At 26.9% G+C, this 5,787-nt stretch overlaps 1 non-coding gene across 1 annotated transcript; it reads left to right on the plus strand.

Moving 5' to 3' along the window:
• The first annotated feature begins 1,190 nt into the window (after positions 1 to 1,190).
• On the plus strand, positions 1,191 to 1,351 carry LOC121208676 (U1 spliceosomal RNA). Its single transcript, XR_005903807.1, has one exon. It is a non-coding gene; the product is annotated as a U1 spliceosomal RNA (small nuclear RNA).
• The last annotated feature ends 4,436 nt before the right edge of the window (positions 1,352 to 5,787 follow it).

A 5,787-nucleotide genomic window follows, 5' to 3' on the forward strand; every position in this document is an offset into this window, starting at 1 on the left:
ATTTCAAAAGGTGGTTATAGATATCTATTAACCTTTATTGATGACTAATCAAGAAAGTTTTGGGTGTATTTCCTGAAGCACAAGGATCAAATGCTTGTTAATTTCAAGCAATTTAAGGCTTTGATCGAAAATCAAACAGGAAAAAAGATCAAGCGGCTTCGAACGGATAACAACTTGGAGTATTGCTTGTGTGAATTTATTGAGTTCTATAAAACTAAAGGAATAGTGAGACACCACATTGTTCACCATACACCATAGCAAAATGGAGTTGTAGAATGCATGAATAGAACTCTCTTGAAGCAATCTTGTTGCCTGCAATCAAATGATGGGCTCGATGAAGACTTTTGGGCTAAAGCTGTAAATACTACATGCTATCTAGTAAATAGATCTCCATCTACAACTATTGAGCTGAAGACTCTCGAGGACGTATGGTTTGGTTCTTCGCATTATGGGAATTGAAAAAGCTAAAATAGAAATTTGAAAAAGCATAAGGAGGTGATTTTGAAAAGGCTAAAGTAGAAATTTGGTGTACATTATAGGTATTGAGATGAGAAAATGTTTTGTCCGCCTATTATGTCGTTCTTACCATTTTCACTATGTACGCATTGTCCATCCGCTCTTTTCCTTGTATTGAGCACATCCCTTTACAAATTAAACTAACAAGGAGAATAGGGCCAAATCATATCTAATGAATACCATTTTTCACTATGTAGATGATCCTTCAATAAAATTTGTTGTTTAGGGAACAAATCCTTTTCAGTCAATTTGTTCAAATCAGTATGTTTATTATGAATTAAGTAGGATTAGAGAGGTTTTTGGTTTTTCTTTCCTTGAAATAGAGGTTGTACGATGGATTTATATACTTACTAATCTTAAATTGAATTTAATTTAAAAAAGGTATTTTAATTTTAAATTTGTGACGGAAAATATTTTAAAAGATCCATATTTGGTATTGAGAAGTATTTAACACATCACTATAAAATTAAGAAAAATATTGATAAAATAAAACAATATTATTATTAACAGAAATCGAGATTGGGGAATGTCAATAATTAGTTAGAAGCATTGAAAGGCAAAAATGTTCTTGATCTTTATGCCCCTAATACGACTTGAATCCCACATCGCTAGCATATGGTAAACAAAACATAAGGGTTGGGGTATAAGGAGAGATGATAGAGCAACATTAAAACATACTTACCTGGACAGGGTTAATGAGTGATCAGGAAGACTCATGGCCTAGAGCAGTGACTTGCATTGCACTTGGAAGGGGTGCTGCTTTAAGGTCTCCCCAAGAGGGAGAGCCTACGTCATAATTTGTGGCACTGGGGGCTTGCGTACGCGCAGCCCCTATCAATTTCAAGTTAAAGTAATTGGTTTCAAAATGCTTCAAAATCTCGAAAAAGAGTGTAGGAAGTGTGTGAGAGAACCTTGTGCCCATTCCTTGCTTGAGTTGATACCAGCAGGAAACGATCTTCCACAGCTTTAGTAGGGTCAAAGGCAAATATCAGTTGGTTTCAACTGTCAAGCATACAGAAGAACACCAAGGTAAAGATTGAAGCCTTTGCAAAACCATACAAACAGAATCTATTCCCTTCACACATTACATTTTGCAAATTGTTAATGTTTTATTTAATGGCTTACCAATTCCATTGCATAGTTGCAGGTCTAATCTACATGCTTCTCCAGCTTATGATCAGTATAGGCTGCAATAAGTGAACTATTGTTATATTATCCAAACATTTTCACGAGCAAAATCACCAGCATCCCATGTGGGGGTGCAGGAAAAATCATATACATTCTGTCCATAGTAACAAATGTTCAGACCTACTCCAAGTCCCATTTTGAGAGCACAAGCAAAGGGTGAGGTGTAGGTGCATTATAAAACATAAATCTAGACATTTATTGATCCTTTTCTCGGCCTTTTTTTGCTTAGATCAAAAGTAGTATATGTTTTTATCAGTTTAATATCCGACTCCACTGCGTTATTATATGCTCTCTCCTTATGCAACACCCTTAGGTTTTGTTTGTCATGTGGTAGGGATGTAGGTTCAAGTTGTGGGCTCAAGTTGTGTTCGGTTTTAAAGGTTTAGGACATTTTTAACTTTCAATGCATGTCAGCACTAATTAACATTTTTCAATCTCGATTTCTATCTATAATAATATTATTTTAATCAATTAACATTGTTCTTCATTTTATAAAGATGTATTAAATACTTTTCAATATCAAATATTGGTCCTTTGAAGTGTCAATAAATATAAAAATTATGTCCATTGTTTCTATGTTAAATAAACCCAATTTATGTGGTATTTTCATTTTATCTAATCAAATGGATTGTTTGTGCATGATTTTTGAAAGATTAAAATATCTCTTTGATCATATCTCTATATATAAATTCGTTATCCAACCTCTACTTCCGAGGGGTGAAAGCCTATCTAATCCTATTTAGTGTAAGCCATATGATTCATAATATAAAATACATAATTGAATAAACTGATTGACCAGGATTTATTCCATGGACAAGAAATTTTGTTGAAGTAGAGTTAGCATAATAAAAAATGGTATTCATATAATATGATTTGTCTATTTTTGCTTTGAATGTCTAATTTGTATAGGGATTGTGCTATTAAATTATTTTAAGTAATAAATGTAAATTAGATTATAATTATTTTTAAATGTGTAAATATCACAAGTTCTATTAAATTATAATTATTGTTAAAATGTATAATTATTATAAATTTTATTTCATGTCAACTTTTAATTAATAATTTTAAATTAAATATTATAATTATTTAAAAATTAATTTAATAATATAATAAAAATAAAAAAAGTATCTTCATTGATCAAAAAAATTTCCAAATTCCTACTTTTAAATATATTATAAATATACATGGATAGATTATAGATTGTTGTGTTGTGTTGTATCTCAAATTATTAGATGTAACCATTACTTAGTTTTATCATTTTAAATTAATGGCTCTGAAGAGAAAATATGTTTTGAGGCATTCATTGTCAAACGTAAAAGGAGTGTTATCCCCCCCAAACCCCCCCCCCCAAAAAAAAAAACCAAAATTGAAGATGTGAATTAATTTTATTAATTAATTATTAAGTTACAAAATAAAAGAGTGAATCGTGAATTATAACTAACTATTAGTTTTCTTTACTCGATTAATTAAATTATTTTTTATTTCTTTCATAACATTTTCAATACAAAATTAGAATTTAATAGTATATAAGTTTAATTTCAAAAACATGATTACATTGAATTTAAATAAAAGTATTTTTAAAATATAAATATAATAATAGCTGTACAAATTTTATATTTATATATAGTTTTTAACTTAATTTTAATTATTAGTTAATGAATATAGATTGTTAATTTAATTTAATTATTATGACCACTAATAATTTATTATAGTATTATTTATATTTTTAAATATATAATTTAGATTTAATAGTATATTTAATTTGTAAAAACCGTGTTAACTTAAAAAGATTTTTTAAACAGTTTTAATATTTACAGTGGTTTATTTTGTAAAATTGTTAGTTGAATTAATAAATATAGGTAAATTGGAATGACTTATTATAAAAATATAACTTGCAAAACACTATAAAAAATATATAAAGAAGGTAGAAGGGTTTATGTTGAATTTTCCCTTCCATAAATACTTTCTTTCTTTCTTACCGTAAGTGAAATTTTATAGTGTGATCACATCGCATATATAAGATTTAATATATAAAAATCAAAGTATTTATTTGTTCTATATGGTTGAATAAAAAACAAATAAATGTTTAATGATTGTGTTTGATTGGAAATCAAATAACTTTTCTTTTAAGTTTTACTCTGTACGTATATATATATATATATATATATGATTAAATACGGACACTGTTTGGCAATTTCCCTATTACTAATAGCTGATAGTGATTAGTTTTATTAATTAATTCTATTAATTAATTATTTAAAAGTGTTTGGTAAAATTTAACTAAAAGTTGATATGTGTAAAATAACAAATAAGAACATGATTTTTTTATTGTTAAGTATTTATTTGTTTATAATATTTTAGTTTTTATTGGGTGAAATTATTGAAATAAAACACTATCACCAAGGATTTAAAACATCCATTACGGAAATTAATTAGCGAATATTTTTGAAAATTTAAATAAATAAATTCCTTAAGTTGTTTGCAAATATTAACATTGTGAAAATTAATAAATATTGTTAATAGTGTATCAATATAATTGTAAACTATATTCTTAGTGATAATTATGTCATGTTCTTAGTATGTGAATTAGTGTAATTATGTCACACTTTGAATAAATTTGTCAAGTAGCATATTTCAATTAATATAAAGTTATATAAGAAACAATTTTAAACGAGTGAATTGAAAATAAATTAAGAGTATATAAATATTTAAGGATGAATGGGCTCAACTAAAAATTTCTCATGGCAATGTTGATTTTTGTAGATTCACGATGGATTTTTTTTTTTGAGATTTACTTTAGACTTTAGAGGTGAAAGTGAAAATGAGAGACTGGAGCATATAACAAAGAGAGTAATTTTTGAGCAAGTATGATTAAATATGTCATTCCATATATCTCATTTCCAATAAACTCTTGAAAAAACTTGTTCATCCCAACGTTTTTTGTTTTGGAGGTTTAAACTTAACAAGCTATTGCAAACCTCCATTTACCAAACACTATAATAAGAGGATTTGACTACCCAATCCTCCATTTATAAACAAATCAAATAAAAAACCAAAACTCTGTTTATCAGATACACCATAAACTTCTTTTTAAATTTTAATATTATTAAATGTTTATATAATTTGAAAAATAATGAAAATTAATAGTTTATACAGACTTTAATAACAAGAAGTTAGAATTTGACTTTTAACATTAACACCAACATACATTAAGAATTACCATTAAAAGTTACATCAAAATCAGTCCTTGAATTGACATAAATAACGGTGAAATTAATCACTAACTTTGAATATTTAATGTTTATCCTAGCAATGTTTTATATTTCTTCAAGTATTTTTTGTAACATTTGTTATTAAAGACTATATTGATATCATGTAAAAATTTTCATCCTTGCAAGTATATGACCATCCATTCCAAATCAAATCTTGTATTGACACTCAAAAATGTATTGCATGATATTAGCATTTTTTTAATTTCATTTTGCACTTTAACAATTCTTCAAACTTACATCTTAACTCTACGGTGTTGAGAATGTTTTCTAATAAGAACATGAATTCTATCATTATATTCATGTTTTTTTTTCAAAATTAGAAAAAATAAAAGAAATTAGTTTAAACTAGTTAAGTGAAACAATTGAATTAGCAATATTTAAATCCATAAAATATGTTAATAAATTATTGGATAGGTTATAATAAATGTTTGATGAAAATATATGTAAAAAATGGTATTTTAAAATTTTTATTTGAATTAAAACATTAAAATAAAATAATTTTTGGTCCCTGAACTTAGTAATTAGGTCTACTTTAGGTCTACTTTGGTAACTGTACTTTTTCTAGTCCATTTTGATCTTTGAACTTGGCAACTACATCTATTTTGGCCCCTGAACTTGGATTATGTCGAACTTTGATTATGTGACTAATTAGTGTCAAAAGTAACATATTTTAACCTCATTATTAGTGCGTTTTTGGGTGATTATTCAATTTTAATGGTGAATTTTATGCTCCTAATCATTTAAATTCATGTTTTGATGCTTAAGAGAGCATTTGGAAGCAAAAGGAGTGAAAAATGAGCGAAAACCAGAA

This window comes from Gossypium hirsutum, chromosome A10 (assembly GCF_007990345.1).
Source record: "Gossypium hirsutum isolate 1008001.06 chromosome A10, Gossypium_hirsutum_v2.1, whole genome shotgun sequence".
NCBI classification, from domain to species: Eukaryota; Viridiplantae; Streptophyta; class Magnoliopsida; order Malvales; family Malvaceae; genus Gossypium; species Gossypium hirsutum.